General features: G+C 33.5%; 1 non-coding gene across 1 annotated transcript; it reads left to right on the top strand.

Annotated features, from left to right (window-relative positions):
* The first annotated feature begins 9,407 nt into the window (after window positions 1–9,407).
* LOC139873864 (small nucleolar RNA R71) lies at window positions 9,408–9,514 on the top strand. The gene has a single exon (XR_011767577.1). It is a non-coding gene; the product is annotated as a small nucleolar RNA R71 (small nucleolar RNA).
* Window positions 9,515–12,983: the final 3,469 nt, after the last annotated feature.

Here is a 12,983-nt window from a genome sequence, read left to right as displayed (position 1 = left end):
CTTCCATTCCTTATTATCAAACTTTTGGCCGTTTAGATCATCTACAATTTTGCTGTTTCCTCTGCATTTAATGCTACCATATCTGAATCGGCGGTTATCAATCCGAGGTGGTTTCAATTGAATTGTGTTTTTAAATGATTAAACGCTGATGGTAATATGGTGGAATATAAAAGGTTCCCCGGTAACAATAAAAGAGCACACATATATATCAAAGTGTTAATAAGGTTGTTTCGAACGAAAAATCTAAGTTGACTTTCTGGAGCTGTGACAAAATTTGCTACTTTGAAAGGAATCACCAAGTTATTTTGGGTAATAATAACACTAAAGGAATTAGCATAGATACGTGTTAAACGTTTACTCAGGTTCCGAGTGTTTTCAGGTGCATAACTATATGCATCAACCTTTTCTTCTGTAGATGAAGTGCGGTTGGTTCATCCTCTCGATTGAGGTGTTTTCAAGAATCATGAAAGTTTGAACGCAGATTGTAATCGTCAAGATACAAGTGAGGTTTGAGATGAAATCAAGTGGCAAACTTGAAGAAATGTTTAGTTTCATATGTTATAATCAATATTTTAATTCATTTTAATTGTCCAATGTTGGTAGTCCACAGTTAGCAGTCCAATAATTCATATATAGTTTAATATATAATATTAGAATTAATTAATACGTATCGTAACCCGTGTACATGTCTCAGACTCGATCACAACTCAAATTATATATATTATTTGAGAATCAACCTCAACCCTGTATAGCTAACTCTATCATTACTGCATATAGAGTGTATATGGTTATTCCAAATAATATATACAGATGCGTCGATATGATATGTCAAAACCTTGAATACGTGTCCCGATATTTAAAATGCGTAAATAACAGTATTTAAATGACGATAAATAAAGTGCGTAAAATAAATAACAGAATGTAAATGACAATAAATAAAATTGCGAGAATTAAATTACGATAAAATAAATTGCGATAATTAAATGTACAATAAGGAATTAACAGTTAGCTAGGAACAGTTAGCTAGGATTTTGTTAGCGTGAATTCTTAACAAAATTTTTCATAGTTAATTTGTTTGTTTCTAACAAATTTTATTTTGTCCAATGTTTTCTTCATTATGCCACTTGTCGGATTCTGATAGGTCAAAATCCAAATATGAAATTGAATGAAAATGGTTATTCTGTGATGAACGGATTCGTACTTCTGTAGTTGTAAGTAGGATAGTAAATGACTATTGAATCAGATTCGAAGAATGTACAGTGTAACTTATTAATGTGAAATCTAAATATTTCTAGTGTATTACCTACCCGTTAAAATATTTTCACCATTAACAGTTTGTACAAAAGAACTTTTAATTACAATCTTTATGAAAATATACTTGCATATATATTTTCCTCAGATGTAATCATGGATTTAATGAGTCAATATGATATTAGACTCATTTGATTTACCGTTAGAATAAGAATATATAATCTCTAAAACATTAAAGATTATATAATCGCCATGTCGAACGAAGATAAATAATGTAGAATGATTAGTAGAACGATGATTATACTCGAGGTACAGAATGAGATATTGGGGCATGTGATGCTGAAACTTATGTTGTTGATGCCGGTGATGTTGCTGAAGCTGGTACGTTTTGCACCATATTCTCCAAATTGATTACTCGAGCGCGAAGTTCGTTGACTTCTTGTATTACTCCGGGATGATTGTCGGTCAGAACGAGCGGATGAATAAGGTTTAGAATTGTGGATAGAATATAATCGTGTCGAGCTATTCTGGAAATGAGGCTAAAAATGGTGTTTCAGATAGGTTCGTCGGTAAGTGCTTCGGGTTCTTCACCAAGAGGTGAATTTGGTTGGTGGAAAGGATCACCTTCTTTTTGTCTCTAATGATTAAGTAGGCTACGAACCCATCAGATGAATTGGTTGATTCATTCTGGTGACACAGCTTTCTGAGCTTAGGTGAAACTCCATATCGGAATAGCAGTCGGAATTCGAGGAATTCGAACTGGTTGAGGGATTCATCTCGTACGATCAGATGAAGGATTTTCGATAAGAAATAGATTATAGGATGTAGATTAGTACCCTGCAATACATAATTTACATATGCATATATAATACTAAAATCTCATAAGTTACGGAGGAATCTACGGAAGCTGTCAGGAAAAGTTTATAGTACATACGCTAAGATAAGAATTAACAGATACGCTAAGATATGAATTTTGTCTATACACTATTCATGCAGTCAATGTAGTAAAACGTGTCTAGACTAAGAATGATAAGAAGGTAATTTTGTAAGGATGGTAAATAGATGATTTCCGACTAGAAATGATAAGCAAAACTTTTGACATGCAGATACGGTCGAAGTCCAGACCCACTAATGCATCTAAATAACTATCAGTTAGATACACTAATGCAAGACCTGGTTCACTAAGACCACCGCTCTGATAGCAACTTTAACAACCCGTCCTAATTCAACTGGACGAATACATTACATTTGGTTACATCGCGAGGTACTTGACCTCTATATGATACATTTTACAAATATTGCATTCATTTTTAAAAGACAAACTTTCATTTCATCAAAAGTTGACGGCATGCATATACCATTTCATAATATGTCCAACTATAATTGACTTAATAATAATCTTGATGAACTCAACGACTCGAATGCAACGTCTTTTGAAATATGTCATGAATGACTCCAAGTAATATCTTTAAAATGAGCAAATGCACAGTGGAAGATTTCTTTCATATATGAGAATAAACATGCTTTCAAGTGTCAACCAAAAGGTTGGTGAGTTCATAGGTTTATCATAATCAATCATTTCCATAATTTTAATAGACCACAAGATTTCCTTTATTCAATAATCATACACTCGCAAGTGTTTAAAAAATCATTCATATGGATTGAACACCTGGTAACCGACATTAACATCATGCATATAGAATATCCCCAAAACAGAAATCCATCTGTATAATATAAACTCGAAGTACTAAAGTATACCATTTTCTAGTATGGGGGGAGTTAGTGCCAGTAGATCTACCTTTAGGATTCGTGTCAATTAGGGTGTCTGTTCCCTAATTCTTAGGTTACTAATGTTATGTGAGGTGTATACGAAATACTATTATTTTTATTACGAAATACGATACAATTTACACAAGTTTTATTTATTTATATAGATGGGATATACTTAAACCTTGCTACAACACTTATAGGCAGTGTACCTAATCGTAGAGTAGTGTAGTTTTTAGTAAGTCCAGTTCGTTCCACAAGGAGCTAGCTGAGTTTAACGCTATATTTTTAACAACTATATTTATATAAAATATATATAATTATATATAGTAATATTATTATAAAAGGGTATTTTTACCGTTTAATGACCAGTTTGTCGATTTTATATTTTAAGCGTAAAGATAAATGACGATAATATAAATGACAGAATTTAAATTGCGATAAAGTAAATTGCATTAATTAAAATGACGGTAAATAAAGGTACAATGAAATATGAAATAAAAGTATTATGCTTATTTAAACTTCCGTAATCATGATGTTTGACGTTTTGATTTTAATTAATTGTTACCCGGGTTAATTGTCCTTTGTCCTGGTTTATTTGATACCTATCTAGTTTTTGTCCATAATAGTCCATCGGTCATAATTATAAAATGCTTGTCAAATTAACCTTATTCCCGAAGTCAAATATTCCAACTAATTAGGGATTCAAACTGTAACAAGGTTTTAATACTTTGTTAATAATTACACCAGGTTATCGACTGCGTGTAATCCAAGGTTTTAATACTTTATTAACAATTACACCAATTATCCTTGTATGTAATCCACCCCTATTTTAATGAGATATGAATACTAATTTACCCACTTGATCAGAATGAATAATCAATTACCCAACCCGAATAATTAATTAAATGATCGTAAAATATGTCGTATAAAAGTTACTAAATAGAACATACATAATCATTTTAATAATTATTAGATTAACTAATTTGAAGATAGGTTCGACAGATTCTAATGAGTTGTCATTCGATTAGACAATACCCCCTACCTATTAATAGTCAAGAGTCCAATGTCCACAAGTGTCGGTCTTTTGTCCAAACCTTAATTATGGTACAAAATCTAATAACCCCGTCTTAATATTTTAGTCCAACATCATGATTACTTCGGCTCAAATAAGCATAATAATAATTTAGTTACGAGACATTAATTTAAAAAAGAAGAACATAGCTTACAGTGATTATTTATCGCGTAGCGTTACCCGGACAGAGTTCCGACTTTAAAACCCGTAAAACATTTCTTACAATAACCCAATTATTATTAATTTAAATTAAAATTATAATTAAAATATAAATATAAATATAAATTGAGAGATAAGAGAAAGAAAATAGAAAAAGATATGTTTTTACTCGCAGAAAACTGGCGAATTTATAGAATGTGGCCTGCTACAGTAACTCATGCGGTCGCATGAGATTTTAGTGCAAATCTCATGCACTCGCATGGGCTCATGCACTCGCATGAGTTTTATGCCTATTTCCCATGCGATCGCATGGCCGTCAGATCCAGCTCACATATTTTTTGTTTGCTAGTTTGTCGACGTTATTTAATATAATATATAATATATAAATAATTTATATAAATATTTAAATATTATATTATATTCTTGTGCATAGTTGACTTGTAATTTTAGCTCCGTTGCATCGCGCGTTGATAGTTGGCTCAGGTCCCTGTTCTGGATTTTCGAACGTCCTTTCGTACGATTTAATATCTTATACTTTACGTTTTGCGTCTTGTACTCTTGTAACTTTTGAGACGTTTCTTATCAATAATTTGAACCACTTGGATTGTACTTTGTACTTTTGAGCTTTTTGGTCGTTTGCGTCTTCAAATCGTCGTTTTCTTCTTTTGTCTTTGCACTTATTTATTTAAACGATTATTACATAAAAATAGAACAATAGTAACTAAAAGCTTTACATATTGGAAGGATATTGTGTCTAAATATATGTTCATTTGGAGCACTATCAAATATCCCCACACTTGAGCGTTGCTTGTCCTCAAGCAATACAGAATTTGAAAATAAAATCACACTTCACTCGAATCACTTTTTTATTCTCACACTTTATACATCAGTGATTTTGATACGGCGGTATGAACAATGATAGTAACGATGTGGTTTACAGTCCCACATGACTATAAAAATTTAGATCCTTTAAGGAAATTGGATCTATATGAAAACATTTGATCTTTTGAAAATTCATTCTAGATTTTATCCTAGATAAGTTTTCCGGAATAACCCTCACCGGTATTTGCAAATTGTTTTTGTGGGTTTGGTGGGTTTCAGATTTGGAAATTTTAGCTCAAAACTTATGGTTTTGTGTCACCCACTTGCTAACCTTGTATTGGGAAAGCAACACGTCCAGTATACTTGCTCCGTATATTACCTTTCGGTAAACTACCGTCCGGTTGTAAAGGAAAGCGTTGAACAAGCAACTATTAAGGCAATGTCCCATGACATGCTTTTAATTATGGTCTATAATGTGTCGGATGCAATTACTATCCTTTGTAGGAGCAATAGTAAAGATCACCCTATAATTTTTTGGTCTGGCACAAGGTCCTGTCTTTAACCATGCTATGTAACCACCGTTCTTACGGTTGACACCCGATTTGGTTCAGGTGACCTAATGAATTCCAGGTGAATTCTTAGGATTTTACGTTCAATGGTAATGAACGCATTGAAAATAGGTTTTCAGAAAACAAATCGGTTTTAATTTGATCAAAATATTTTCTCGTTCAAGCTCGAGTTTAGATATCATTGAATATCATGAGTTTGTAATTCTCAATCTTTAAAGTCAATCTCAAGGATTGAGTAATATCAGGCTTAAAAGCTGATTTTTAATCTTTAAGGAGATTATCCTTTCTGGGGGTCTGATTCATTAGTCTTATCAAGCTAATTTGCACGGCGCCCTCCCCATTTTACGAGACAGATCCTCTCATAGTTAGGATAAGTCTGACCACTTGGCGACCCTGTTTGATGCTGAGGTCCGTGGATTTCCTGCTGATTTTAGAGATGACTTTTCTAGATTTTTCGTCAACCTACAGCTAGTCTGGACGACAACTTCCTGACCTAAATCAAGAAGCGCGTGTCTTTTTCAGAAGACTTTACTTCCTTTTAATGATGGAATTGATTCATCGTGCAGATCCATCTTTCTTTCAAAGGTATTACAATAAATCGGGTAAAACTGATTAGTTTAGTCCAAAGCAAAAGTACCTGCAATAATCTGTACCAAATATGTGATATGTGTTTTAAAGAAACTGGTAAATTCTTTCTACACTTAGCTTTTATTTATTTCTTTCTTTGCCTTTTTATTCTCCTATATTCCATTTTAAATGAATTCTAACGTTTTGGGTTATTTCTCCATTTATGTTCTCTCCGAGGTAACAATAATTTCGGTATTAACTCCTAGTTTTATCGTTCATAAATATGTATAAACATGATTTTGAATTCATTTAGTTGAAATTTTTTCAAATTTTCACAAAATTTGGCAATTAAACTAAGTGTAAACCCGAGAGAATTTATAACCCTTCCCCACACTTGAGATCATGCAATGCCCTCATTTGCATGAAATCAGTAAAAATTTAAATTCATGAGGGTGATTAGTGTAGAAAAATGATTAAAAATACCGAGTTTGCAAACATATTGTTTTATATCACATTTGATATTTTACGTCTTGTCGTTAAAATTAGTAGTTTTTGCTGAACTTTAATGTCAGTCTTTGAAAATGCGTTGTTTTACCCTGTTTTGTACATAAGATAAACTACAAACATATATATACATATATATATATATATATATATATATATATATATATATATATATATATATATATATATATATATATATATATATATATATATATATTTATAAAACCTTTATTTATTAAAACAATTTAAATGAATAATTTTTTAAAATTTTGTTTCCTTTTACTTTAGGTAGTTTCGGTATGTTTACCTAGTCCGTCCCTCGACACAATTTAAAATTTGTTGTTTTAGCGATTGTTTTAAAAGCAAAGATTTTTGAGTTTTTTAATTTTTTTGGTATACTTTAGATCAATAAAATTAAAAATAATGATAACAAAATTTTTTGCCCCGCCCTCGGGTAAAGCAATTTCGGTTCCATGACCTAGTCTTCAACTTACGATGAATTTTAGAAATCATTTTTTAAACTTAATGAAATAAAGTAAATTTTGTTTTTAAATTCACACAAAACTTAAATTTAAAAAAACGTATTAATTTAATACAAAACCTACAAAACAAAAATTTAGAATGGGGGAAGAAAACTAGTTCTTTAGTGTCTGCTAGTGGAAAAGACCAATCGGATTCCATTCTCGGAACTACACGAGAACAGAACAACTAACTCTAGACAGTATTTTCTTTTTAGAACATCTAAATCTCCCCACACTTAGGTAGCTGTGGTGTCGAAATTGTGATTAACTTCATTGTCAATTTCTCTCGGGCCATAATCAACTTGGATATCTGTGACTTTTGCTTTAAGCCATTGGTCGGATTCCTGTGTAATATCCACAAATTCAACTAGTTTTGCCTTTTCTTTAGGCGATAGATTGGATACTAACCGGTTACATAACTTAAAGTTCCCCTTGATTCTAGCATCGCGAATTCATTTAATAAGTTTCTTCATTGAACTATTAATAACGGAGTCATTTAATTTCGTATCAACAACGGGGTTCTTTGTTATCAGGTCATCATTAGGTTTTACTTCATCTTCCCCACACTTAAGCGTTTTATTATTGTTAAGCACTACCGTTGGAGTTGGTAAAACAATATGCTTCTCATCGATCGTTTTTATCGGTTCAACGACTTTGGTTGGTGGAGATTTAGCCTTTTGACTAACAAAGGTGATCGATTTTTCATTATTACTAAGTGTCATTCTACCCTCTCTTACATCAAATAACGCCCCGGTGGACGCTAAGAATGGTCGACCTAAAATTAGAGGAATATTTGGGTCCTCTTCTATGTCAATGACAATAAATTCAACTAGAAAGGTTAAATTACCTACTTGAACGGGTAGGTTGTCAACAATTCCAACTGGGTGCCTAATGGTGTGATCAAAGAGTTGAACACTCATTTCTGTTCGACTTAACTCACCTAGTCCTAATCTCTTATATAATGAAAGAGGCATAACACTCACACTTGCACCTAAATCTGCTAGTGCATCATACATGACACAATCACTAAGTAGACAAGGAATAATAAATTCACCCGAATCACCCACCCTGGGTGGAGGTTTTGGTGGAACTGTCTTCACCGGTTTTATCTTTACGGTTTTTGTTTCTTGCACTTTCTTATTCTTCTTCTTCTTTCCAGAGGTATCACAAACTTTATTACCTATTACTTGCTCATACTCAACTCCTTTTCTTGGAAACGGTATGGGTGGTCTGTATAGTGCCACCACTGGCTTTACATACTCGGGTGGTGGTGGTGGTGTAACTTTTTCATTGTTACTCACATCAAAAACCTTCCCATCTTCTGGAGCTGGTTTTCCAGAATTCGTTGAAACCATATTAACATTCTCATTTCGAGGATTTACTTCAGTATTACTCGGTAGCTTTCCTTGTTCCCTCTCACTCATCATACTAGCAAGAGTACCTACATGTTTTTCTAGATTCAAAATGGAAGCTTGTTGAGTTCTTAATGATTGATCAAACCTCTCATTTGTTTGGGTTTGAGATGTAATAAATTGTGTTTGAGATTCCATTAGCTGTGCCATCATTTCTTCCATATTTGGCTTTTTCTCTTCGGTTTGTTGTGGTGGTTTATACAAGCTAGGTCTTTGTTGATTGAAAGTGTTGTTTTGGGTTGGTTGGTTATTTAGACCTTGTTGGTTGTATGAGTTATTGTTAGGTCCATTTGGATTGTAAAGAATGTTTTGATTTCGATTGAAGTTTGGCCTTGGCAGTTGATAATTATTCTGATAATTATTTCCCGGCCTTTGGTTCATGTAGGAAACATTCTCACGTTGTTCCATCGTTTGTTCAATGTGACAATCTTTTGTTAAGTGTGGTCCACCGCATTGCTCGTAACTGATTCGTATTACGTGAATATCTTTAGTCATCTTTTCCATTCATCTCTCGAAAGCATCTATTTTTGCGGAAACGGAATCAAAGTCATGGCTAGAATCGGCTCTAGCCACTTTAGATGAACGAAAGATATCTTTTTCCTGGTGCCACTCATGTGAGTGGGAAGCTGTGTTATCATTAATTTTGTGAGCTTCAGTTGCGGTTTTCTTCATAATGGAACCACCAGCTGCTATGTCGATGTCTTTTCGTGTAGTATTATCGCATCCTTGGAAGAATATTTGTACTATTTGATAAGTGTCTAAACCATGTTGAGGACATCCTCTCAACAACTTTTCGAATCTTGTCCACGCTTCATATAAAGTTTCATTTGGCTTTTGTGTGAACGTAACAATTTCTCCTTGAAGTCTCACAGCTTTAGATGCCGGAAAGAATTGTTTAAGAAAATTTTCAACTAAAACATCCTATGTATCAATCGCCCCTTCAGGTAACGATTCTAACCAATCTTTGGCTTCTTCCTTTAAAGTCCGGGGAAATAACATGAGATAGATCTGTTCATCCTCCACTTCTCTAATTTTGAATAGAGTACAGATCCTATTAAAGGTACGCAGATGTTCGTTTGGATCTTCCTTTAGCGCACCACTATATTGGCATTGATTAGTTACCATGTGTAGGATTTGTCCTTTGATTTCATAATCCGGCGCATTAATATCTGGCTTAATAATGGCGTGTCCTTGGCCAGTGCGTGTGGCTCTCATTCGATCTTCCATACTTAGAGGTTCTGTTACTTCCATAATTGAATTTGTTGAATCTGAATCACTAGAGGATTCTGACTTGATGGTTTCTTCCTCGACAATCTCTGAATGAGTAATTTGTGGTTCAGGAGGAATGATTAGTGGTTCAGAATCTCTGAATTGTCCCTGAATATCCTCCGGATTCTCAATTGTGAGGTCAGGTTCAAAAAATGGATTATCAAAAATTTTAATTAAAGTACTTGGTCGACTAGATGACGATTCTAAAGAAAAATCAACGGCGAAAATATTTTCTAGATGTCTTGATCGATTTACAGGTGGTGAACGTATAAAAGGTGATGAACGTTTTGCTCAGTGCATACACTGAATATCCTATTAGTTATAAAAGATAAAAATTATATAAGTTATCAAATTAATAGACTTTCCTGATTTTGCCCACGTTTCGAATAGCCAATAGATGCAGCAGGTAGCTAGGACCCTTTAAATCGGAAGCCCACACCTTGCCACTAACAAATCCAAATATTACTACGAACCAGAAAATTTTGGATGTCTATCAATTTAACCACTTAAAATAATTTTTCATTTTGAATTTTTAGAGAAGAAATAGAAAATTCTATGTCCTAAAAACTAGAGCGTCGAGAAATAAGAAAGAAAAAGAGCGCGTCGAAAAACGTCGAAAAATAAATGTCGAAAAATAAAAATAAGAAAATAAGCGTCGAAACTTAGAATTCTAAAAACTAAAAATTAAAACTTACATCTAAAGGTATTAAAGCTTAAAGGGAATTCTGTGATGCCCCGTACAAAACTATCGTGTACGAATCATCAACAACAGGATCATTACAAGGTTAAGTACTATATGCTGCAATAAAAGAAGTTGCATTCACGATAAAAAGGTGACGTCATAATCGACATCAAAAGTTTTACACCAACAGTATGCTTCTACAAATAGCAAGTATGAATAAATGTATGTGACCCTTAGGTCGTTACAAAACATAGTTTCAAATGTATTAAAGTTTGAATGCAAGATAAACAGTTCATGCAGTGATAACACTAGAGCAGCGGGTGTTTACGGCAAGACTAGTACACAGCGGAAGCAACCTTAAGCACCTGAGAAAAACATGCTTAAAAACATCAACACAAAGTTTGGTGAGCTATAGTTTAAGTATAACAGTATGTAAGGTAGGCCACGAGATTTCAGTGCTACAAAGAGCGTTTCAAATCAGTATGATAAAGTATATGTTAACCGTGGGCACTTGGTAACTAACTTAACGTTTATACCCCCTGAAAGTACACTTGGAAAGTGAGTATGATTACGAAGTATTAAACACTCGTTAAATGCTAGCGCTACTAGCCCGAGTGGGGATGTCAAACCCTATGGATCCATATCTAAGATTCGCGTTCACCGGTTCAAAAACCAATGACTAAATGTTACCGAGCTAAAGGGAATGTTTCTGCCGTTGTATAACCCACACATATATAAGTTTAAGTACTCATGCCTAGTATGTAAAACATAAATCCGCATGTATTCTCAGTTCCCAAAATAAGTTAAAGTGAAAAGGGAATGCTATAACTCACAATGATAAAGTAGCGGTAAAGTATGACTCGGAAAGTAAGCAAGTAATGAAGGTTGTCCAAACGGGTCCTCAACCTAAGTCAAATAGTACTAAGTCGGTAAATCGTCCGAATAGTTTTAAAAGTATGTAAATAAGGTCTTAAGGGTCATCATCATTCATCATCAAACAAGAGGTGTAAAGTAAGTTTCGTTCATGAAAAGAGTTTAAAACAAAGTCTGAGTTTGGTCAGTCACCACGGCCTCTATACCTATTGAAATAAGGTGAGACTAGTGGCCATTGCTCCATATATGAGTCCTTTAGTTGTGGTAAAAATTACAAAAGCAAACTCGTCTTCGTTTGACCGTGGCGACGGTCTAAGTGCGAGTAGGTCAGAATTTTCAGCACAACGTTAAATGGACATAGTGACGATCGGAGGGCCATAAATCCTAAACCGTAACTCGGATTAAGACGAGTCCTATATGAAAATTATCTACTAGAACAGAGATATCTGAAAATCATAATTACAGTAGCCCAGGTCGTACGGGCCAGACACAGAAATAGAAGAACAGTAGGGTCAGTAGGTTCCGGTGGTTCTTGGTGTTCGATGCTTATCATGGTTCTCATCCTTGATGCGTATAGCTTCAAGTGTACAACTCGTTGATGTGTTTGCATCATTTTCACCAAGGTTTAACCATCATAACCTAAGTGTAAGTCTAAGATATGAAGCACAACTCACTTAAGTGTTGTAAGTGTTTTGATGAACCAAAGTTACATCAAAGTCTTAGATCTAACACATACATGAACTTTAAAACTAATAATAAGTTACAAACTTGAAAGTGAGCTTATGAAATCAAGATCTTTAAGTTGTAGAACATAGTTCTTAGTTAGATCTTGAAGATCCAAGACTCAAAAGTCTAGATCTAGCATAAATGTACAAAGTTATAATTAAAGAAAACTTACTTACATGTTCTTGAGTTCAAGATTAATGAGATCAATGTTAACTAGCAACACTTGACCAACAAGAACATAAATCATGAAATTAAAGTGCAAGTAAATGAAGTAAATAAGCTAAGTAAACAAGTAACTAGTTCATGGGTTGTTCATACTTTAAAGATTCAAACCAAAGTTTGATCTTTAAGAATGTAAACTTTAAGTTTACAAACATGACTTACAAGTAATTATTTTTACAACCATGAACTTACAATCTTTAAAACTATAAAGGTAGAATCATAAACTAGTATGTTTATGTTCTTGTATGCCTTGTAAGAACAAGTTGATATGAAGAATCAAACTAAGGAGTTTGATTCTTAATTAACTAGAAGTAGTAACTACAACAACAAATAAGTAAATCATAATCAAAGACTAGTAGCAATAAACAAAAGAATGATGATGATGTTCATGTAGAAATCGGTTTTTACAAAGGAAAAAGAAGAGAAGTATTTGTTCATGTTACTTACAAAATGAGAGAAAAAGGAAGAAAATGTTTGAGAGAAAGTATGTGTGTGTTTTGAGAGTGAGTGAATGGAAGTAAGATGTAATGAAAATTTGAAAAACAAACCCCCTTATGCTTGCCC

Source organism: Rutidosis leptorrhynchoides, chromosome 10 (genome assembly GCF_046630445.1).
Source record: "Rutidosis leptorrhynchoides isolate AG116_Rl617_1_P2 chromosome 10, CSIRO_AGI_Rlap_v1, whole genome shotgun sequence".
In the NCBI taxonomy this organism is placed as follows: Eukaryota; Viridiplantae; Streptophyta; class Magnoliopsida; order Asterales; family Asteraceae; genus Rutidosis; species Rutidosis leptorrhynchoides.
This window is presented reverse-complemented; position numbering and strand designations above follow the sequence as displayed.